At 42.9% G+C, this 25,563-nt stretch overlaps 1 long non-coding RNA gene and 1 pseudogene across 1 annotated transcript in view; one reads left to right on the plus strand and one right to left on the minus strand.

Annotated features, from left to right (window-relative positions):
• LOC147032657 (uncharacterized) overlaps nucleotides 1-25,563 on the plus strand; it is an 89,237-nt gene that overhangs the window by 37,546 nt on the left and 26,128 nt on the right. The window lies entirely within an intron of this gene.
• LOC147032658 (signal recognition particle RNA) lies at nucleotides 12,405-12,545 on the minus strand (annotated as a pseudogene).

A 25,563-nucleotide genomic window follows, 5' to 3' on the forward strand; every position in this document is an offset into this window, starting at 1 on the left:
AAAACATGCCAAAATTATCATTGCGGCTGATTTTGGAACTTCAGGTGGATATACCCACGTAAAATCAATTTCTGTCTCAAGGAATCCAGTTATGACGAATGAATTGAGTATGTAAAAGTTAAAAGTAAAAGGGAAAGTTGCAAACTATAACTCTGTGAGCACTGTTGACGTCAAATCGAATGAATAGGATATCAGGTTCACTTGAGTAACCTAGCAGTTTTGGCGGCGGAGGTTTTGCACTCTACCGAGTGCTTCTCCTCTAGTTCAAAAATGTATTGGGCCCGATATGTTCTCGTGGATCAGGCATTACGGGGCGGAGGTGTGCACTCTACCGAGTGGCCTTCTAGTTTTACAAAGGAATGCTTGTTGCAATATTAATATAACGATTTTATGATATTTAAACCTACACTTGTTAATTTAAAATATATTATTTAATTCCTTATTTATCGTTTTATTGACAAATTATATTTTAGTTTGCTACAAGTCTGTGATAAATATAAAATTCAGGAATTTCTACTGAAGTTGCTTTGGAGCATTATTTCTTTATTTGCATTCATCCTGTTCTGTTCTTGCATATGGCAGCTTGGCTGCCTGCCAGATAGCTATCATTTCGTTGGGCTGTGACGATGCCACTGATGCTGTGCCCCTAGACCAGTACACTGGTGTACTCATTTTGCCAACCTCAGAAGGATGACAGGCTGAGTCAATTCCACCCGGTGTTCATTTAGTGGCTGACAGGGCTCAAACTCAGGACTTGAAGATCCAAAGCCAGCCACCCGAACCACAAAGCCAACACCAGGTTTTGCCTTCCTACTGAAGGCTTTTTTAAAGGCACAGTTTCTCAACTCCGCCTTGAGAATAGGTTCACCAGAGTCCTGGGTTTGATCCCCAGCCTAGTCAGGTAATTGAGTGCAAGATCAAAATTGAAAGAAAATTGAAATTTGTTCACTGGTCCTTGGAGACATGTTGTCTGACTTTTGACTCTGCACTCCATTTGCATTTCTCTTATTTCACGTAAAGCGAGAGGAACCGTGTTTCTTTGCATGTCTAGAATGTTAAACTTGATGATGCACTCATCGTATTTTTGTAAGAGTCCGGTAAATGAACAATCCCCATGTTTTTAGATCCTTGTGGAGGATCTCCAAGTCTTACTCACGTTGTTGTTCTTCATTTTCTTCTTGTGGACTTTTTTGTTTCACAGCCTACAGTTTTCATCGAAACTTCCTGAAACTTGGCATATATATGTAAAAATTCCCTGCGCAGACGGTAACGATCTCCGATTTTGAAAATTCCTCCTAGAAAAAAAAGTTGTGACGTCAAAATATCTCCGCTAATGGAAATCGCCGAAAAAATTATCTCCGAAACTGGGCAAACTTTTTGAATTCTGTTTGCGGGAATCGAACAGGGCATTAGCAGAGATGAATTACCGCACATATGATACATCACTATGACGTCATATCAATTTTTCTGACGTCATTCCTATTTTTGACATTTTTTGTTTCACAACCCAGAGTTTTCATCGGATCTTCGTGAAACTTGCCATGTATATGCAGAAAGCCCACGCGCAGGCAGTAACCATCTCCGATTTTGGAAATTCTTCCGAGAAAAAAATGTTGACGTCATAATATCACCGCTAATGGAAATCGCCCATACCATTATCTCCGAAACTAGGCAAGCTGTTTGAATTTTGTTTGCGGGAATCAAGCCAGGAATTAGCACAGATAATTTATCGCAAACCTGATGCATCACAATGACGTCATATTCGCTTTTATGACGTCATCATTAAGAGGACGAGGTTCTTATCTCATTTGAGCTTATTATATGCATTTGTTGGTAAATATTAATGTTTTAAAAAATAAAATCGTGTCCACCTTTTGGCTTAACACTCCACCAAAAGCAGCCTTTGCATCATTTTATTTATTTATTTATTTTCATGAAGCGAACAGGAAAAGAGGAATGGGAGGAAACACAGCAACGGATATAAATGAGGCCCACAAGTGCACATGACATGACCAAGGACCCACAAACCCAGCACAAAGCATGCATGTAGACACTCGAGATGCTCGCGTACATCTTGAGTGCCTTCAAGATGCAGTTCTTCGAACCTCTCGTTCCTATTGCAGTCAGTCAGCAAATGAACACCATCAATTCACAAAAACTGCGAAGCAAGAAAATTCCAGAACAGGTATTCTGATCCTTCGCTGTCAGAGCAGGGAAGAGGGCACTGGCTGTGAAGGAACGTGGAACCGGAAGCCCTTTTTCATTCAATATTTCATGAAAAGTAGCTTATTTTGACTCAGCTGAGCCCCAGAAGCTGCAACACAAACTGTGAGTCAGAGACTTTGAACAAGTGATCACAAGCTCTGCAGGGAATACTTCAAGCAACAGTTTAATAGACCAAGTTTGGTTTTTCCTTTGGGAAAACTAACGAACAAAACCACTTAAATCACACAGAAACCTTCAAGGAAGTGCTGAGTGAAAATGCATGACAGGTATCGAAGTTGTGAAATGGCATGCAGAATATCCTGACCGTTAAATAAAAAAAAAAGGCCACAAAGTCCAAAAGTCATTCCATGATCTATTACTGCAAGCTGATTGGCTACCAAGCACTTGAAGGAATTCCAAACTCAAATGGAACCCTGTTAAAGATTGTCACAGAAATAAAGCAATCTCTCTCTCTCTCTGCACCAATTTTGTGGAGAATCTTAATGGACCCTCTCATGAAATGCAATACACCAGCAGATTTCATCACCAAGTGCCTTGTCACTTTGCAAGAGCAATCAATGTATGTTGGTCTTTAGAGTAAGAGTTAATCTGCCGAAATATGAGAAATCAAAACTGCCAAGTAAGCAAGCAACGGCAAGGGTTAAGTTGGCAAGTTAAGGGCCGATCACATATTCAACCTGGCCGAATGGGTCGGGAGGCACCTTGGATCCATCCATAGAGCTAGATCATTCCTCACCCACTCTTAGCTCCAAAGTGTATAAAGCCTTCATTCACGGTGCTACGGGCTATGGAGATCCTCTGTGACCTCGCGTCACCAGGAATCACCGTGCGCCCCTCCAAGTGGTGGAAGCGAATTCCATGAGGCTAATTTGCGTTACTCAACAGGAGGTTGAAGTGCAAGGCCTACTCATTTCATACTGCAGACATATTGGTGGCCAAGCAGTTTTGTATTCCTTAATTTATGGTATTTTTCATTCTGCCCTCTCAGTTAGTTGGCCTTCATGACAGTGACCACGCCATGCTCGGTCAGCTCTTTTCCTTCGCCAACCCCCCTTTCTCTTGGCTGATATTTCCTCCCTGAGTCTGTTCAATCCTGCATTCTCTCCACTCCTTTAAAGGGGCGAGCAATCACCATTTTGTATTATCCCCTATTCCTTCGTCTTCCTCTTCTTAGTCTTATTCTTCTTTCGGATTCAGCACATAGCTGTGAGCAGTATCGTTGGCTGAGCTGGCCCTGCCTGTGTTGCTGATGCAATGCCCACCTGTAGGTTAAGGCAGAAATTTGTAATTTGGCCATGGTGCCAGCGATAGCTCACCTATTATTTGTGAAGGCCTCAACAAGTTTAGTGTCCATTCAAGGGACTGCACACACATTGATATATTGTGAAGGCCCAGGCTAGACAGCTCAGAGGTGAGTGTGCATATCTCTCGGCTTGTTCTCGAAGAGTGTATGAAAGAGGTCAGGGTAGGATTGCCATGGCAGCTATTATATGCAGATGACCTCGTCTTGACAGCACAAACAGAATTTGAAGCAAAGGAGGGTAACGGATTGAGGGTAAATCTAGATAGGATGGCCGAGATGAACACACACTCACCTCTAAGCTGTCGAGCCTGGGTTTGAATCCCGACCTGGCCTGGGTTTTACAGCCTGGGCTATAAACTGTCATCCAGTCTATCAGCACATAGTGGTTTACCGTTTCATGGGCAGGGTGATTCATCAATGTATGTCGTTCCTCGGATGGACGTTAAACTGGGAATTCCGTCTGCCAGCATTAGTTGGTGGACGTTAAAGACCCCACGGTGTACTTTGTGAAGAGTAGGGGAGCTCTCGCTGGCACCATGGCCAAATTGCTGCCCGAACTACTGCTGGGAAGGCAATGGCAAACCACCCAGTTTAACTGTTGCTCAGGAAGCTGCTTCGGCGGCACCAATGCTCTGTGAAGAGTATAGCACATGAAAGAGAGAGAGGTAGTAGTAGTAGTACTCCGCTATGACAGTTTGAAGTGCTCTCACAACAGCGGCTTGCGTTCACTGTCGGTGGTTTACCATTGCCTTCCCAGCAGGCTCGAGAGCAATTTGGGGGAGGAATTGAGAATTTGCCTCGGATACTGGGACACAATGGCATACTCGTTTTAAAAAGGTACTTTGAGATATTTTGTGTCAAAAAAGCGAATGCGAGCAGATGGGTCCGCCAGCTTAACTTCTCTTCAAAATGACATCTTGGCAATCAGGTCACCAGTGAAACTGTCCAACAAAGGATTAATTAAGATAAACACCAATAAGCTACCGATTTGTATGACCTCCCAATGTGTTTTTCAGAAATTAAACACAAGAGGAGACTCTTTGACCTGGCACTATGTCTGTGTGACATCCAAAAACAGCACTCCCACCTCCTGCAGGTATTGCTAATTGTACAGTTAACCTCAGGCAGGGAATTTGGCCAGTCCATCAGCACACAGCGGTTTACTGTTTTCGAAAGGTTCCATAGGTATGGTACAGCTGGATTTATGTCCCAATCTGAAGAATGCTGTGAATGCAATTCTCCCTGCCGGCATGGCACCAGAGCGGCAGTTTTTATTGAAGTCTAATACCATTGAGGATTATGACTAGACTTTGCAGCCCAATTGCGAGAATGCTACCAAATGAGCTACGTTGACAATATGTACTATCGGGGACTGAACGGATGTCTAAACGTGTTCACATCAGCCATGTGTAGCTTGTGTGAACAGAATGCAGAAAAGCATCACCTGCTGTCTCACAAGTCTTGAGAAAGGTTGAATGCACATTGGAAATTGAGATATGAGAATGGAAGCTGAGAGGCATCACTCTTTCAACCGGGCGTAGTGGCGTGCGCCTGTAATCCGGCTACTCGGAGGCTTGGGTTGGAGGATCGCTTGAGGACGGGAGCTCTGTGCTGGTCCGCGATATGAGAGGGTGTAGGGCAGCCCGGAATCATGGCGAAACCCAATCATTATCCCTGTGTCGAAAGAGGCGACCAGGGTTGCGTCAGGAAGGGCATCCGGCGTAAAACCTGTGCCAAATCAGTATGCGGATCATAACGGATGATCCGCTGTGGCGACCCCTAACGGGAGCAGCCGAAAGACGAACAACAACAGGAATCACTCTTTCATTCTTATACATAGTGTCACAAAAATGTACTAGATGTAAAAAAATTTTTTTTTTTAATTTGTTAGTTGGTAGTGAATTAGATATGGTAAGCATTTAAATTGTTTGTAGTAAAATGCATTTTGACATTTCAGTTTTTCTTCTTATTTCTTTTTTTTGCAGGTAACCAATGGCAAAACTAATAACGGAGGAACGAATGTTCATTTTTGGGAAGAATGTCGACCTGATATAAATATTGGGAATGCAGTATGCTTTCAAAAGGCAATTCCCAAGATGGAATACACCACCCTCGAAGACTATACGTCGTATCATTTCAAAGTAGAGAAGGACAAGCTCTGTGAAGAACAACAATGCAGGATAATCTGGACATCCGAGGAATATTCAAACTCCAGAGACCGTAAACAGAATTAGGAAAGCGATTGCATTTAGCCCTAGAAAATCAACAAGGCGCATTTCACGTGAAATTGGAGTGTCTCAAAGCAGTTTCATTAGAGTGTTAAAGTCTGATCTAAAGGTTTTCCCTTAAAAATTCCAATTGAAGCTGCAGTTAACCTCGGTTGACGAGCGTTGACGTTATGAATTGTGTGTGCGATTCAGGAGGATTATTGATCAAGCAGGAATCGACATGGATGACATATTTTCAACGACGAATGTCATTTACTTGAATGCTTTTGGTAAACAAACACAATCGTTGGTTTTGTGGCATGGATAAACCAGCCCACTTTGTTGAGTTACCTCTCTTCTCCCCAAAACTAATGATTATGGTGTGGTCTCAGTATTCATCGGATTTATGGTCCATACTTTTTTGAAAATCAGGATACTGAGCAAGGAGTGGCTGTGGATTTGGAATGTGACATACACTTGTTGAACACACTTTTTTGGAGTCATGTGTGAAAAGCAGTCATTTGCACTTCAGGACTTGTCTCTGATATATATATACTACTCCTGATACTAACTCAGCCTGGGAATTCTTCCACAGAAACCTGCTTTCTCTCATGCACAGATTCATCCCATCTCGTCTTCAGTTTATCATACCCATTATCCACCCATGGTACACTGAATCCTGTGGTGAGGTAGTTGCCTTCCTGGAAGCCAAATTGGACCGAAGGCAACCTCAGATCATTCCACAAAGTGTGTATCCACTCTCTGGAGAGCCAGGAAACAACATCTGCCCAACATCAAGAATTAAATTTCAAACTTGTCTGTCTTCTCTAAAAACCTGGTGGTGCCTTGTTAAGTCTGTTTCTGGAGTATGCTACCCCTCCCTTCCATCTCTTCCTTCCCTACCTCTCCATCCCTTCCATCTCTTCAAATGTCATCATAGCCGACTGTTGTGGAGAAAGTCGAATTCCTCAATTATTTATTTGCTTCCAAGTCTTGTGTCTGTAACCCTCGCTCTCTGTACCCACCCTACCCAGTTGCACCCAACTGCTCCTGCACGCGGTTGCTCAAAGCTCTGACAAGCGATATCCTGTGGATAAGTTACTTATCCGGCAGAGAAAATTTCCAAAGTTTTCCATGTAGAGTGGCCTGAAAGTTCCTACTAATGTGAAGTCTTATGAAATACTTTAAAAGTAGTACTACTTCCTCACTTGATGATAAATGGTCAGTTAGTTAACCATCAGATAAGAATTTTAACCACAGGATAGCTTAAATTTTCAGAGTTTTGAGCAACCGGGACCTGGAATCTGTCTTTTGCACCTGAGAAGGTGAAGACATTTCTGGCAATCCTCCACTGTACTGGACGGCATAAGCTCACGTGTCCTTCAAACCTGCTCTGCTGCTCTTACGCTTCTTCTCTCTGCCCTTTCAACCCTATCATTTGCCCTCGGCCATCTTCCATCTGCTTTGAAAGCAGCCAACATCACTATATTACATAAGAATGTGCAAAAACGGATCCCCTTAACTCCAGGCCATTTTGTTTATATCCAATCATCAGCAAGATCATGGAATCCATCATTGCAGTTGACATAAAATAATTCCTCTTCTCCAATGATCTCATCTCAGATCATCAAATTGGATTCAGACCAGGTCACCCTCCCTTGGACATGCTGCTTCTACTCTTCCAGCAATGAATGGATGGCCTCAAAATTAGACATGAGATCAAGGCCGTCTCTTGAGACATATCTTGTGCTTTCAATACAGTCTGGTGTCCCACATTGCTCTCCAAATGCTTTGGCTACGGCATCCAAGGCCAATCCCACACAGAGCTTATTAACTTCGACTCTCATAGCCGGCATGTGGCTCTCAACGGAATCCTTTTATCTCCTCTCCCTGTTAAGGCTGGAGTGCCCCAAGGCAGTGTTCTGGGCCCCCATCCTATTCCGAGTCTTCATCAACGATCTCTCTGACTCTCGAGAAAATCCTCTTTATCTATTTTCTGATGTCTCCACCCTTTGCCGTGACATCGCTTATCCTTCAGATAGGCAGGCAGCAGCTTTATCCGTCTCTTCAGACCTTGATAAAATCACAAGCTGGTCAAACACTTGGAATATGGCTTTCAATCCTGAAAAATCACACACACTCTATCTCTCTTTCTGAAAGGACTCTCCCTCTCCCTTTCCCCCTGAAAGGACCTTCTGCCAAACCCTCCCATCCACTTTCTTAGCAATCCAGTTGAAGGAGTTCAGTGACTCAAACTCTTGGGTTTCACAATCAGTCATGATCTTTCTTGGGCAAACCACATTCCAAAGTTGGCCTCCAAAGTTCGCCGCTGACTGGTCATTCTCCATCGTACAAAGTCCTTCCCTGGCACACCTTAACTCACATCCACAAACAAGGCCTTCATCTGCAGCTTGATGGAATACTGCTCTCTACTCTGGGCTGGCTCCCTTGCCTCACATCATATTCAGCTTGACCCCATGAAAACCAAGGCATTTTAGATCATTGGTATCTCCTGCGAGGAAGCTGAGTTTATGGCCTGTCACGTTTCCATCACAGATGGGTTGGTGCTCGCTTGTCCATGCAGTCCCTCAATAATCACTTTCTTGGCAGATTAGTGTCTCGCCAATCTGAATTTCTTTGACCTCCAAGATCTCCTGAACTCTCACCTTTACAATTTTTATCTGTTGGGAATTGTTTACGGTTCAGTCTGCCCTTAGAAATTATTCCATTGGTATCAGTAAGTGTGCAGAACGTAGAGGAGGACATTTCGAACATTTGGTGTAGTCAAACAAAACTTTCTGAGTCTCTTGATGTATCAGATATGTTAAATGGTATTGGCATAAAAAATATCAGATTTAATGAACAACTAAAACAGGGTACATTTTTGTGACTATCCCTGTACAAAGCCCTCAAACAATGGATGAAAGCAAAAGCTGTTTGGCCTGAATTTTTATGCTCACAGGGAAGGGCAGATTGTCATTCACGTGTGCATCAGTATCAATCCTCTGGGACCATTGACATCTGTTACAATGACCAGAACAACATTTTCTTCACCCAGATCTTACAGTCAGCATTAACTGATTGACTTAGTTTGGTGTACAGCTGTGTAATGATTTAATGACTCACAATTACATACTTCAGTGACCTCATTCTCACGATTTTCAGATTTGTGATGTGCCAGCTGTTTCATGTTTACAGCGGCGAGAATCTATGTCATTCATGTAACCATGTTTGAGTACCATTGGACAAGCACATAAAGCTATAGTAATCGTTTTGCACGGGCAGGATTTGTGCCCATTTGATTTTGTACAGAGATGCTGCTTCGTCGAATTGGTAAATGACAGATGGTGGAAAATTGACAAAATGTACTGATACGAGAATGGTGTATTATGGAACAGAGGAGCATTGGACATATAAATGAACAAGGTTACCGAGAGTTAAAAAGAGGATGTTGCAGGATGTTATGGCAGTGTGCTGCAACCTTAAAGGAGTGGTGGTAATAGAGAGATAGGACAGATAGAAGAAAGCAATTTCGGAACCAGGATGAAGGGAGAGACAACGGAGTGGAGGAGAGCAATCATCTTGGACCTGGGGAGGTTGATGAGGAGTGAGCTGATCCTGTTGTGGGATCGTGTGTGGAGAACCGAATCGCTACATCCATGTTGACTGCGGCCACTATCCTTGGCACAAAAACGAGCCCTGATGATATTTAATAAAGACTGGTGAAAAAGAGTTACTGTAGTGCAGCCACTGGACAGGCAACTGCTGGAAGGCCAAATAACATGCGGAGTGAATCTCTTCTTCCAGGCTTTATCAATAGACTGAGTATAGTTCTGCCCAGGTCTGAACGGGCTCCCTCGAACATCAACAAACCTTTAGTGAAAGATAAAATTAATACATTTTCTTGTTTTATTAACCATTTCTTTATGAACATCAAAAGTTCGTGAAAATGTAACTTCAGCTCAATTTAGAAGTGGGTGTCTATCCGAAGACAGTTTGAAACTAAACATAATCTCACTAATCTCAAAGCTGAACTCTCCAACCAGTTTCCTTAAAATCTTGCTGGCAATTCAACCGGGTGTCAAGGGATATCCAAAAATGACCAAACCACTCGCGACATGCAGTTTTAAGCAGGAATTTGAAATTTGGCCAGCGTGCCGGTATTAACTCGCCAACTTTTCATGAAACCCACCGCATGGGATCTTTAACACCAACCAACACCATTGTCAATGGCTGAGGTACCATGTCAACTGACTGACTGATGTACCATACTCTCTGCTCCAGAGCATTGGTTCCGCTGAAGCAGTTTCTTGGAAAGGATCATGCTGGTGATTTGCCACCTTCTCCCAGCAGTAGTTCGGGCAGGAATTTAGAATTTGGCCAAGGTGCCAGCAAAAAGCCTGCCTACCCTTCCCAAAGGACATTGTGGATCATTAACATCCAGCAAATAATGCTGGCAGACGGGATGCTCAGTTTAACGTCCATCTAAGAGACGGCACACACATATGATGAATCACGCTGACTGTGAAACCCCGGGATGACAGTTTATAGCTGTGTCGGGAATCAAACCCAGGCTAGACGGCTTAGAGGTGAGTGACATTGCCAATACCAACTACAGGACAATTTAGTGCCACCCATGGTGGCGTAATTGTTAGAGTGTCTGCTCTGAGTCTCAGTCAGTGGTTTGAATCTTGGTCAAGTCATACGAAAGACTACAAATATTACATGCTCCTTTCTTGTTCTAGAATTAAAATTTCTTGTTCCAATTAAAATCGAGAAATACACCTTTAGGGTGTCGAGAATAATCGCTGAAAGTTTTAGCTTCCAGGTCAAATCCTCTCGGAGGAGTAGATAGAACACAACACACACTCCAGTACCTTCAGAGTATTCGCGCCCCTTGACTTTTGTCACATTTTATTGTGTTGCAGCCTGAGTTTAAAATGGATCAAATTAAAATTTTTTGTCACCGTTCCACACAAAATACCCCACAATGACAAAGTGAAAACATGTTTTTGAAATTGCTACACATTAAAAATGAAAAGCTGAAATGTCTTGCATCAATAAGTGTTCAACCTCCTGAGTCAATACTTTGCAGAAGCGTCTTTGGCAGCGATTACAGCATCGAGTGTTCTTGGGTATGTCTGTATCAGCTTTCAACATCTGGATTTGGGGATTTTCTCCCATTCTTCCTTGCAGATTTGCTCAAGCTCTGTCAAGATGGATGGGAAGCGTCGGTGAACAGCAATCTTCAAGTCTTTCCACAGATTCTCAATGCGATTCAAGTCTGGGCTTTGGCTCTTTCACTCGAGGACTTTCACAATCTTGTTCTGAAGCCATTCCAGTGTTGCAATGGTTGTATGTTTGGGGTCATCGTAAAACTTCAGTGTAGTCTGAAGTATTTTGCACTTTGAAGCAGGTTCTCCTCATGGATTTGCCTGTATTTGGGTCCATTCATTGTTCCCTCTATCCATACAAGTCTCCCAGTCCCTGCCACTGAAAAGCATCTCCATAGCATGATGCTGCCACCACAATGCTTCATGGATGGGATGGTGTTAGATGGCTGATGAGCTGCGCTCGGTTTCCGCCAGATGAAGCGCTTTGTATCCAGGCCAAAAAGTTCCATTTTCGTCTCATCAGACCACATGATCTTTTGACTCATGCTCTTAGAGTCTTTCACGTGCATTTTTGCAAACTCCAGGCACATACTGTCATGTGCCCTTTTCTCAGGAGTTGCCGTCTGGCCACTCTCCCATAAAGCATAGATTTGTGAAGTGCTGCATAGACTGTTTTCTTTCCAGCGGTTTCTCTCATCTCAGCCAAAGAAATACGTAGTTCTGTCAAAGTGGTCATTGGGTTCTCACTCACCTCCCTGACCAAGGTCCTTTTGCTCGGGTGCTCAGTTTGGTCAGACAGCCAGCTCTAGGGAGAGTCTGTGTCGTTCCATATTATTTCCATTTCCTAATGATGGAGCTCCCTGTGTGTGTTCTTGGGAACTTTCAACACTAGAAATTGTGTTATATCTATGCCTCCTCACAATTATATCTCGGAGTTCTACAGAGAGTTGCTTGGACTTCATGGCAGTGCATCTGACATGCACTATCAACTGTGGGACCTTGTATAGAAAGGTGTGTTTATTTCAAAATAATGTCCAATCAATTGAATTGGCTACAGGTGGACTCCAATCAAGTAGTGGAGACATCTCAAGGATGATCAAAGGAAATTGGATCCACCTGCGTTCAACTTGGAGTGTCATAGTAAAGACATTGAATACTTATTGACACAAGACATTTCAGCTTTTCATTTTAAATTAATTTGCAAAAAATTCTTAAAACATGTTTTCACTTTGGCATTGTCAGGTATTTTGTGTTTGTTCAGTGACAATTAAAAAAATTTTTTTAATCCATTTTATATTAATGATTTAACAACAAAACGTGACAACGATCGAGGGGTGTGAATATTTCCTGAAGGTACTGTACGTACATATGCATACATACATACATACATACATACTTTCCCCACCATTATGTTGTTGTTGTTCGTCTTTTGGCTGCTCCCGTTAGGGGTCGCCACACCAGATCATCCGTTATGATCCGCATACTGATTTGGCACAGGTTTTACGCCAGATGCCCTTCCTGACGCAACCCTGGTCGCCTCTTACGACACAGGGATAAGGATTGGGTTTCGCCATGATTCCGGGCTGCCCTACACCCTCTCATAGCATGGCCCAGTGCAGAGCCCCCGTCCTCAAGCGATCCTCCAACCCAAGCCTCCGAGTAGCCGGATTACAGGCGCACGCCACTACGCCCGGTACTTTCCCCAGGATTATGTATCAACCAGTAAATGCATCCCTTTATTTGGGTGGTGTTATATAGACAACAGACCGCTGCTGCAATCTTTTGGCTGAACAGCCATCTGATGACGTCATGAACATCCATCTTATGACACATTTATGTTATCGTCGTGCATGCAAAGCATCTCGGTGATACTTTATGGATAGGTCTCTAAGCTGTCCTGCCAACCATATTGGCCTCCACCAGCTCTTTTGCAAAAGTATATGGACATTGACATAAACTGCTCTCTTCCATATACACAGTATGCATCAGTACGAGACGACTTGACTGATGCATTCTCAGGCTTACCTAAAAACTAGTAGCTGAACATGAAGGCATTTGGTTTAACTCACTGATTTGGAGTCCCAGAAAAAAAATATCCCCACAGCTTAACTGCATGTTAAATTTAACAGTGACTTGGAAGTTTTCTTTATCTTTATCTTCCTGCTGCTACGCAACACAATGCCTGAACTACAGCTCTCAACCCTTTCCTATCTTGGGATTGATGTTATGCTATTCCATAGTACTTCAAATTTCCATGAGATCCTTCACCGCTGGTTGCTTTCATCTGTTTCTTGGTCTACCCACAGACCTTCTACTTTTCATCTTGCTGACTTGCAAGTAAATCAAAATAATTATTAGCAGCAATATACTCATGTAGTGAGTTGCACCCAAAATGAAATTTACCATTTAAAAATATATAACGTACAATGTGCCCCATGTTGGCATTTCTATGATGTTCAGTGTACAGCACTTCAAATAACGGCTACAATTGGAGCCACACAATGGAATAATTTACATATGTGATAGGGGTTTTGAGTGGTACTGGTACAAAAATAAACTAGAAAGCATCTGAAAATGTAAAGTCCGTCCGCGCCTGCTTTGTATTCGGATTTCTTCTTCTTCTGTATGCTAAACATGACTAAAACAGCTAAAATATTGCAAAAAAAAATTGACTATTTTAGGTGGCCTTGACCTTTTGACCTCAAAAGCAAAAGGCTTCAGTGACCCAATATGCAAACCCTGCTCAAATCTCGGGTCAATCAGATGGAATTGATGATTTTGTGTCCTTGACCTTTTGATCTCAAAACAATCGGCTGCGAGGGTTTTATTGGTGAACCAATTCAGTGACCCAACATGCAAACTCTGTTAAAATTTCAAGTGAATCGGATGAAAATTTATGATTTTATGCAACCCTGACCTTTTGATCTAAAAAAAAAAATACAATTGGCTTCGAGCTTTGATTTCAGCGACCCAATACACAAATTCTTAAAATTCCAGGTTTATCGGATGAAAATTGACAATGTTATGCAACCTTGACCTTTGACCTTTTGATCTAAAAAGAAACAATCGGCTTCTAGCTTTTGATTGGTGAACCAATTCAGTGGTCCAACATGCCAAGTCTTAAAATTTCAGGTCAATTGGATGAAAATATGACGTTGACTTTTGACCTTTTGCCCAAATTCATAATAGTTTGTCTTCTCCACATTCTCATAAAACATTGTTGAAAGTTTGATTACAAAAGCTCAAATGATTAAAATTTCAGGTCAATTGGATGAAAATTGACGATTATATGTGATGCTGACCTTTGACCTTTTGACCAAATTATTCATTTGTCTTCTCCATATTCTTATCATAAAGCTTTTTTGAAAATGTGATGACAAAAACTCAAATTGTAAAAAAAACTTACAGTCTGGACAGACACGCGCGCGCGAGCACGCACACGTGATTGCAAAACCCCGTCTTCCGCTGCGTGCGGGACAGGCCAATGAAGATTATTTGAGGTGGGAAGAACCCACATTGGATCTCCGCATGTGACAAATGCAAAGGCAGTTCTGGGGAGTGCTTGTCCCTCATTTCATGCCACGGGCATTTCCCCCCATCCACTTTCTCTTTTTCAGCATTGGTGTATGTTCATTTAATATTGCAATGAAAAGAGCCTAAGGGGAATAGATAATTTACTTAGCTTACTTGGCTATCTCATCATGTGAGTTATCTTAATTGGCGTCACCAGCGTTTGAGTGTTTAGATAGCAGGTAGTCAGTCATTCCTAGAATTCCTCTATGTAAATGTGCTATTTTTTAACGAACCCCCTCTCCCCCCTTCTTAAGTGTCTCTCTGGTGCGGAGTCATCACCATTGTTGAACATGCTGTTCCACCTGACATGATATGCAGGTCACACCTGGCCAGCGGTGCTTGATTTGGCTGACTCGAGGGCGTTTTGGCCAATGGATTTTGAGCTTTGTGGGTTTGTCTGAAAAATTAACAACCAACAGCCTTTGAGGAGAAATGGTACAGCCGTCACTCGGCGGATTATGCGCCAATTTGCTCTGTCGTATGTGTCCATGCCAATGAGTTTCAGAGTTCTTGGAACGGAGGGAGGAGACGGTTGAATCGAACAGTGCTGAGGGATTGATGGTGGCAAGGGGAGAGAAAGGGTCATTTTTGGAGAGTTGCCGAGGAAATTTTAGCTGTGGAGCATAAAGAGCCGTGTCGTTCACCCAGAGCTGGGAAAGTCATGTTATGGGTAAGCCACATCACCCTGAAGGGACCTGAAGGCTGGAAGACTGCAGCTCACGATCCCCATGACACATGATGTGCTGGGCACCCTCTGAGAGAATATGATCTCCGTCGGTATTACATACACCCATATTTTGGTTTTACCTTCTATTCCTGTCGTTCTATTATCTCGTGTGTGTGTGTAAGTGTGGGGAAGGTTCAGTGAGTATTGTTATGTGAGAATATTTCTGCTTAAGCACAAGTCTTCCCCCGCTGCCTCAATTCCTTCCCTTCCTTGATGTTGAATTCCCCATCCTTATTTGTTGTTCATTCAACCCGTTTGTTTAATATAATTGATTCAGGTTTTTTTTTTCTCTTGGTGCATAAGTCAATCCTCCCACATATTTAAATTGAATAAGTGTGCACTTTTAACCAGAGCATCATAGCCAAATTATCACAAATTTTTTTCACGGTTCTTCATACAAACAAACAACTGGTTGTTTTCGTAAATTTAGTTTTGGTTCCTCTCAATTCAATCCCCGTACAGCCTCCCTACCGCTCGGCTGGTCTGCGGAGATCATCTCTGGCGCAATTATGAATACCTGTTGCAGTACAACATCTTTTAGGACCTCCCCATTCCATTATCACTGCCTGAATCCTTACTTTAACATCTCCCAATTTTTGATGGGTTAGAATCGAGAATCTCCATTATTCCTCACATTGTGTGTTCTCCAACACTTTAAAATATCTGGTAATTGTGGAGTCCTTAAATGGCATTTTTAGCCTAATCCACAGATCTTGCCTTTTGATTTAACCTGTATATGAATTCCTTGGGACACAAAATTTGTTTCCACAATTTTTGGCACCAGGCATACAACACTGTGCATTGGCCACACTAATGAAAGGTTTGTGTGCAGCCATTGTATTCCATGCAGTGTATGACCTGACTATCTGTATTGGTGCTTACTACATCTCGCAATGACTCCTCAAACTCTCTCATCACATAAAGGAGGTTTGATGTGATGCAATAGTTTTATTTGTTCCAGCTAATACAATTTTCAGCAGTGCTGTCTTCCTTGTTGGGGTGATTTTGGGGGATTTTCCAGGGTTGGTGTTTCCTTGAGTCTTCAACTTCATGACCCACCGTTGATTTGGGTACGGAGAGGATGGTTGAAATCGCCCTGAATGAGGTTCCCACTCTTTGACAGTGAGAGTTATCTTTCCTCACTGGAACTCCATTAATTATTTTCTCTTAGATATGACAGTGAAATGGAGAAATGAGACCATACTCAAGGGTTCTTGTGCTGTCTCTTAATAACACACTGAGCACAACACTCACATCTGGAAGAGACTGTCCCATGACATTTGATTGGATAGTGTATGTTGACATATTTCAATCCAACTAAAACTTTGAGAATTTTGTACTTGTAAAAGAATACTCCACCCACCCCCCTCCCCCCCAGTACCACTTGAAACAAAATCTCCCACGAGTTCAGTTTCTCTTTTTTTGAAAACAGTTCAACTGTTTTAGTCGGTTTAAAAGTTATTAGTAGAGTTATCTGTGAATTCATGTGCGAGTATATTATATTTCAGTGTACATTTTCAGACCTGTCAAGTCACGTGCTCACTCGAAAATGCATTGCTCTTGGCGTTTACCCCATTAAATCGGTTTGTGTACGTAATGGGAACGAGTCCAGAGGCACGATATCAGCATTTCCAAGCAGAGATTCACTCGGGGGTCATTCGCCACTCCTCCCACAATCCTTGGCTTTCGTTTGTATTGCAATTGAGTCAGCGGAGCACATTGCCTTGCATTGGGAGGCATCATTGAAGGTTGAGGTTGCCTCCAAGATATAGGCCAATGAAGCATCGTCACTCAGGTCACGATGGACGGAGATGGTGATGGAGTCCCCATTTTTATGGACTCAAGCATCAGGACTCGGATGTATGATTTTCTTGAATCTAATTAATTTGAAACTTTCTAAGGTATTTAAGTTTGATGACGATGTTTTAATTTGCAATAATAGGCCATTCCCTCATCACAAACATGGTGCAATGCTTGAGTAATGAATGAGCATGTTCAGTAGATATATTTCATATTTTCAGAAACATGTTTTGATGGATAACTAAATATTCCTTTCTTCATGATATCTTAAATTTATTCGGATCATAGACTCCAGGCTTTTGGATTTGACAATCCTGCTGCTAACATCAACCTCCGCTATTGGTGGATATTTTTTTTTTGGTTCCCCAATACACAATGGCTAGCTATTGTGAGTGCCAAATTCTGTATGTTTAACATCGACATCCGAAATGCAGACGAGCCAATCAGCGTTTAGTCCACATCTAAAAGACTCGGAGATGCACAGTCTGCTGGTGCTACTTGAAATATGGTTTTTGTTAATTACAATTTTGTTAAGATTCAAACCCAGAACATAAAACTTGATGATAAGCTAGTTATAATTTGAAGTCTGTTTCGTTCTGTTCCAAGCATATGTAATACTTGACAACTGTATTCGTCATTTCTGGGGGTGGGGTTGTGCAACTGAAGTAGTCACCCTATTGGGTGGGGCGGAAATTTGGAATTTGACCAGGGTGCTGGAAATAACTATTCCTTGGCACTCCGGAACTGCTATCCACTAGCAGGCCTTCATCCACAATTTCATGGAGTGCTGCTCTCCCATCTGAGCTGGCGCTCCTGCCTCACACTTTGCTTAGCTTGACTCTGTGGAAACCAAGGCCTTCAAAATTATTGGGTTCTCCCGCGATGAAGCTGAGACTATGGGTTTATCACTTCGCCATCATAGACAGGTCAGTAAACTCTCTTTCTTCTACCTCCTCCTTTCTGGTCTTGCACCCTCTGCTGTTTCCATAATTTGTTCCTCCCAGCCAGGTTTCTGCAGGGTACACGTGGTCCACCGTTGTTTGTCCAGGTCTCCCTCTATTTTATCCTTCAACCCTGCTGTTGGTGTCCCTCTTCCCTCCCACTTTTTCTGTCCACTGGTAATGTTAGCTGACTTCAAATGATAGCGAGCTCATCGTCAATTTGTATGTTCTCAACGGAGTTGGGATTCGACAGTTTTATATAAATATATATATATATATATATATATATATACACATATATACATACATAGGAACAGCGGCAGGCATGATGAGGTGTGTACAGAGATGATAATTGCAGTGGAAGAAGTCGGAGTCAGTTAGATGAAAAGGCTGTTGAATGTATGTATGAGAGATGATTCAAATCCAGAGGATTAGAGGACAGGGTTAATTGTGAGGGCAATGTTTAAGATCCAGGGAAGTACAGGGTCATTATGTTCCTTCGTCATGTCATGAAGATTCTGGAGAGGATTCTCGATGTGAGGATAAGGAAGAGTGTTTTGATGGAGATCGGAGAAAAGCAGCAAGGTTTTAGAAAGGGTAGGGAGATGATGGATGGAATGTTCACGCTGAGACAAATGGTGGAGAAGAAGTTGGAGGTGCAGGGTGAGATGGCATTGGGATTTGTGGACCCAGAGAAGGCCTACAACAGTGTTCTGAGAGAGATGGTGATGATGAGATTGAGATGGATGGGAGTGCTGGAAGCAGAAGTTAGGTTCGTGGAAGGGATGTACAAGGGAACTAAAGTGAAGAGTCTTGGTTGGTCCTGGGATGTCAGAGGAATTCAGCGTGAACATCGGTTTGAGATAGGGAAGCTCGCACATCCCACTCATGTTTATCATGGTGATGGAGCTGGTAAGCAGGAAGGAAAACATGAGGGGTATTCTGGGGAGGATGCTGCACGCGGATGATCTGGTTGTTGTGGTGTAGAGTAGGTGGGAGATGCAGGAAGTACTGGGGGAGTAGGAGGCATTTGGCTAGCATGGGCTGAAGATGAGTATGGTGATGGCGGTCCGGCAGCAGAGAAAATAAATGAATATCAGGTTAGAGTGGAAGGAGATCAGGCAGGGAAATAGTTTTTTGAATATCTGGGAGGAACAGTAACCGGGGATGGTATGTCCAAGGCAGAGGTGCGGAGGGGGAATTAGGTGGGTGCGAATGTGTGGAGGAGGGTGGAGAGATTAATGACAGTCAAAAAGACATCAAGGAAATTGAAAGGTAAGGTTCTGGTGTCATGTATCATGCTGGCCTACCTTTACGGCCTGGAGATGGTGGCACGACAGAGACAACAACATAGGCTGCAGGTTTGCGAGAACAACTGTGTCAAGAGGATTGCAGGAGTGAAGAGGGTGAATAGGAGGATCGATGAAATGAGGGAGGAGATTTATGTGCAGATGTGCTTGACAGGGAGGTTGGTGAAATGCTGGCTGAAATAGGTTGGAGATGGTGTGGATGGGGGAAGAGAGCATGAGAGAGAGAGAGAGAGAGAGAGAGAGAGAGAGAGAGAGAGAGAGAGAGAGAGAGAGAGAGAGAGAGAGAGAGAGAGAGAGAGAGAGAGAGAGAGAATAGGTTGAGGTGAGCGAGGAAGAAGGAAAAGATGTTGACCATGGTTGAGATGGGAAGATTGTGTGAGGAGGGATATCCCTAAGGTTGGGGTGGTTGCAGAGTGGAGAGAGTTGGCCGAGGCCAGAAGGAGGTGGAAGAGTATCATGGTCAATGCAGGGCAGGAGTTTGGTGCCATCAGACTTCATCCCTTATTAAAGGAAGAGGATGAGAAGAAGTTCTGGATATTCTCATTATAAAGGTTTGTTGAAGATTTGATGACAAAAGCTCGATTTGTAAAAAGTGTTATGGCCTCGATCGAACCACTAAAGCTCAGTGGTAAATTAATAAAGAAACACGGAAGCGAACAAAAAATGGGTTGTCTCGCACTTGACGCGCTGTGGACATGGCTAATCCATCCATCCATCCATTGGGACCATAGTCTGTTCAGAGCGTTGGTGCTGCCTGTGCAGTCTCCTTGGCTATTGGACACAATCCTGGACAGGTCGCCACTCCGACACAGGATACCAGCAAGCTGGTACTCATTTTGCCGACTTCGGAAGGAGGACAGGCAGAGTCAACCCCACCTGGTATTAATTCAACAGCCAAGTGGGATTTTAACTCAGGATCCTAGGATCCCAAGGCCACCACCCTAACGTGGCGAATAAGGGCTATTTATGATAAATATGACTTTGCGCTTTCACATTTTGATCCAATTTTTAATTATTTTGTGCACATATCCAATTTCTAATAAAGATTTGTTGAAAATTTGATGACAAAAACTCAAATGGTAAAAAAGTTATGGCCTGCACAGATGCACACACACACACACACACACACACACACACACACACACACACACACACACACACACACACACACACACACACACACACACACACACACACACACACACATATACACACACACACACACACACACACACACACACACACACACACACACACAATTCCAAAACCCCATCTCCAGATGTGCAGAGATTGGAGTGAGTGGGTGCATCACAATATAACCCTATTTGAAGAAAAATAATTGGTGGGAAAATTAACATACTTGTAAGTGAAATCATGATGCTTATTGGGTTTAAGTCGTTGTGGTTTCCTTCGGACTATCTTTTCTCCAAGCTTTGATTTGATACAATTTAAAAATAAATAAAAGCCTTGATTATCCAATCAGCGCTTGATGAAAGAGTGTGGAATGTGCTCACCGGTCATCTTCCAACCTGTAATAGGTAGCAATTTATAACAGTCGGCGGGATGTTATTACGAGGTATAAGGGTTTGCAGCAATCTGTCGTGTGAATTGTGTTGTCGTTTATTTTTTTTAGTTTATGAGCGTTTGTTAATTTTGAAATAACTTTGCTGTGTTTGTAATGGCAAGGTAACTTAGATGTGTGCGCAACTCATCTTTGAGCTGTCTATAGCCATGGGTTGGAATCTCAGTCCAGCGAGAGCACACTGTCTCCCCTGGTGTCTCGCACGCATAGCAGGGTGATGCGTCAATATGGGCGCCTTCCCTCAAATGGACGTTAAGCTGGAGGACCCAACTGCTAGCATTGGTCGTTGGTGGAACGCTAACGATCCTATGGCATCTTTCATAGAGAGGAGGTGAGTCATCACCGGCACCCTGGCCAAATTTCAAGTCTCTACAATCTTCAGTCGAGTATCCTGCAACGAGGTGGCGATCTGTGCAGAATTGGCTCTAATCTTGAAATTTTCTCGACTTGGGGTCAACCCCTCGACGCTTTGTCTCGGGAATGGACCCTCCATTATTATAATTTGCCTTGTTGCCGTGTGGTTTTAGTTTGTCCAAGTGATTTGTCTCTCTTGTCCTTTCACAACCTAAAGAATCTGAGTCCATGATGTAAACCTCTCGATGCAGCTGGTACCTAATGGAAATGCCTGAGGTCATTTCAGCTCTCCTGAATGGGAAATTATTAAAAGACATTGATGCATGAGAGTATTTTTGGGGTTTCCTGCACTCCTAGAATGTTTAATTACAGATAAAACATGCATAGCAGCCCGGAAATTTCACTCTGCAGGTACAGATGATGAAAACGAAATGGTATTGGATCAAGATTTGAGAGGAAAGCGGTGAAGTAACTCAAACAAACAAAGCTTCTCAAGATGGATATGACTGAGATACCATGTCGAGCTTGATGGTGGGATCATGGGAAAACTGCACTATTGCCCTATGGGCATCATCTCTTTCTGGATAAAAAGGAGACATGTGTAGTTGGCCAAATAGTTTGTTATTGGTGGGTGGCAGTTAATTGAGTTTTCTGCTTGAAACTGCTATGGGTTGGAAAAAATCCCACTGGAAACTCTGCATCTGCTGCGATCCTGGGGGGCCAGTGTACTCAGACACGTAGCTAGATGGTTGACTTGACGTGGGCAGAGTGAGGGCTGTGCGGCGGTCTTGCCACTATGAATCTGCCTCATAGTATTCTTAATCCATAGCTCCAGGGGTACATACTACAAAATGAGGGCAAATCTCTCTCTCTCTCCCACAATTCCCTCTCTCTTTCTCTCCAATCCTGTCTCTCTGTCTCTCTGTCTCTCTCTCTTTTCCCCTTTGTTTCTGTGTTTTTTTTAATTTTTATATTGAAACACAATCATTACCATCTTGGAAACGTAGTTATAATTTCAGCTTTGTTAAGTTTTTTTTTTTTGTTCCAGGACAATGCTGCCCATTTTAATTGATGTACAATGCCTTCAGAAAATATTCACACCCCTCCACTTTTGTCACATTTTGTTGTGTTACAGGCTGAATTTAAAATTGATTAAACAAAAATAATTTGTCACCGTTCTACACAAAATACCCCACAATGACAAAGTGAAAACATGTTTTTGAAATTGCTACACATTAATTAAAAATGAAAAGCTGAAATGTCTTGCATCAATAAGTGTTCAACTTCCTGAGTCAATACTTTGCAGAAGCGTCTTTGGCAGCGATTACAGCATCGAGTGTTCTTGGGTATGTCTGTATCAGCTTTAAACATCTGGATTTGGAGATTTTCTCCCATTCTTCCTTGCAGATTTGTTCAAGCTCTGTCAAGTTGGATGGGGAGTGTCGGTGAACAGCAATCTTCAAGCCTTTCCACAGATTCTCAATGGGATTCAAGTCTGGGCTTTGTCTGAACCACTCAAGGACTTTCACTTTCTTGTTCTAAAGTCATTCCAGTGTTGCTTTGGCTGTATTCTTGGGGTCATTGTCCTGTCGGAATGTAAATCTTCGCCACAATCGAAGATCTTTTGCACTCTGAAGCACGTTCTCCTCAATGATTTGCCTGTATTTGACTCCATTAATTGTTCCCTCGATCCTTACAAGTCTCCCAGTCTCTGTTGCTAAAAAGCATCCCCAAAGCATGAAGCTGCCACCACCATGCTTCACGGTAGGGATGGTGTTAGATGAGTAATGAGCTGTGCTCAGTTTCCACCAGACATAGCGCTTTGCATTCAGGCGAAAGAGTTCAATTTTCATCTCATCACTCCACAGAATCTTTTGACTCATGCTCTCAGTCTTCCATGTGCCTTCTTGTAAATTCCAGGCGTGCTGTCATGTGCCTTTTTCTCAGGATTGGCTTCCATCTAGCCACTCTCCCATAAAGCCTATATTTGTGAAATGCTGCAGATACTGTTGTCCTTCTTGCAGGTTCTCCCATCTCAGCCAAGGATCTCTGTAGTTCTGTCAGAGTAGTAATTGGATTCTTGATCACCTCCCTGACCAAGTCAATCTTGCTCAGTCTGGTCAGACGGCCAACTTTGGGAAGAGGCTGGGTAGTTCCATATTCTTTCCATTTCATAATGATGGAATTCACTGTGCTCTTGGGAAGTTTCAACATTCAGAAATTGTTTTTTACCCTTCCCCAGATCTCGACGTCATTACAATTCTAGATTGGAGTTCTACGGACAGTTCCTTGGTCTTCATGGTGGAGTTTCTACTCTAGCATGTACTGTGAACTGTATGACCTCATATAGAAAGGTGTGTTTCTTTCTCAATCATGTTCAATCAATTGAATTGGCCACAGGTGGACTCCAATCAGGTTGTGGAAACATCTCAAGGATGATCAAAGGAAATTGGATCCACCTGAACTCAATTTGGAGTGGCATAGCAAAGGGGTTGAATACTTATTGACGCAAGACATTTCAGCTTTTCATTTTTAATCAATTTGTAAAAATTTCTAAAAACATATTTTCACTTTGTCATTTTGGGGTGTTTTGTGTTGATCAGTGACAAAAATTTCTATTTTATCCAATTTAAATTAAGGCTGTAACAACAAAATGTGGCAAAAGTCAAGCGTGTGTGAATACTTTCTGAAGGCACTGTGTATTAAGCCTGTTCTTGAAATGTGTTTTTTTAAATTCCCTCCTGATTATTTTTGTATGAAATAGAACCATGATTTTTCACGAATATTTCAGACTGAGGCCGAAGTCACATTTGCTGTACGGCGAGGATACGGCGGCCGTACGCCCTCTGAATTGACAGAAAAGTGCGGTGACCGCAGAGTTTCTGCGGTGGCCTCAGGGTGGCCCTACGCCGTTTGGCTATCTTTTACAGGCCGTAGGGGTCTGGAATTATAACGTGGAGTTATAACTTTTTTCATTTCTACATTCGCCGTAGCAATTCGACAAGCCGAAAAAAAAATGAACCCACACGTTACCGTCCGTCTGACCGCACGTTCGCCTTAGAGCCCCCCTGTGGTCGCCTTGCGGGCACCTTGAGGCTACTTTGCGTCTGCCTTGAAAATTCTATGGCCACCGCAGGACCCCCTTAAGGTCACCGTGCGACATCAAATCAAAGACCGTACGGCAACCCCACGTTTTCGGTCTCCACAATTTCTAAATACGCCGTGCGGCTCCCCGAAAAATAAAAAACATCTGTGACTGCTACATTGTGTGATCGTGGAAATACTGCGGCCGCCGTATAATTGCTAGTGGCCATAGATTTTGGAGACCCCACGGCCGCCGTGGCAAATGTGACTTAGTCCTTCCTCTTCCTGAGATGTAAGTTCATTTATTGTATTTCCAGTCGAGGCTCATGAAAGAGGGTAAACACAAAGCACTGACAATGGGGGCAGTGGAACAACATAACTGAACAATGGGAAGAAAAGAACAAATAGGAGGAGAGAGAGAATATGGAAGGACACAGACACCTTCAAATAGATGTGTGTATCAATATGTGTATCAGATATATATTAACCTCTGTGTACCACCTACTGGCATGACCGTGGGTAAATGACCAAATTCCTGCACACCGAGTCGAGCATCCGGTGAGTGGCAACAAATTCAGAATTGTAACTGCTTCAGGGGAATGGATGCTCTGTAAAGAGAGAGCATGGTGCCACGAGAGTGGGAAGGGTGGGGGGAGGAGAGAGAGAGAGAGAGAGAGAGAGAGAGAGAGAGAGAGAGAGAGAGAGAGAGAGAGAGAGAGAGAGAGAGAGAGAGAGAGAGAGAGAGAGAGAGAGAGAGAGAGAGAGAGAGTGTGAGACTGAGACTGAGACTGAGACTGAGAGACTGAGAGACTTTTTACTTTTATGTCCTTTTATTACAAAAAAGTATAAAGGGTAAAAATTCAATACAACAAAGCAAAGGATTATATACAAGAGTGGAAAAAAGAAGAGAAGAAACCAATTCAATTTTCAAGTAATCGATAAAGCATTGATAACAATTTATACACAAGGAACACCCCCAAAAAATACATTAGAGAGAGGAGAAGATGATAAGAAGAGAGAAAGCAACACAGGCTCCACACGTACCGCCAGAGACTGAGCAACAGCCCCTTGCGTTTGCACGTGCGTGCCAAGCGAGAGAGAGAGAGAGAGAGAGAGAGAGAGAGAGAGAGAGAGAGAGAGAGAGAGAGAGAGAGAGAGAGAGAGAGAGAGAGAGAGAGAGAGAGAGAATGAATATTTCGGAGGGAGGGGTGCCGTGAACACAATAAGTGGAGGAGACAATACATTAACAGCCTTGTTCATAATAAACGCAAGATAGCTTGATGCAAGAAAAACATAGATTAACAAGTTCAAATTGCGAACATCACCCGTGGGAGTTCATCCG

This window comes from Eptatretus burgeri, chromosome 2 (genome assembly GCF_056783735.1).
Source record: "Eptatretus burgeri isolate ZD-2024b chromosome 2, Ebu_testis_v1, whole genome shotgun sequence".
Lineage (NCBI taxonomy): Eukaryota > Metazoa > Chordata > Myxini > Myxiniformes > Myxinidae > Eptatretus > Eptatretus burgeri.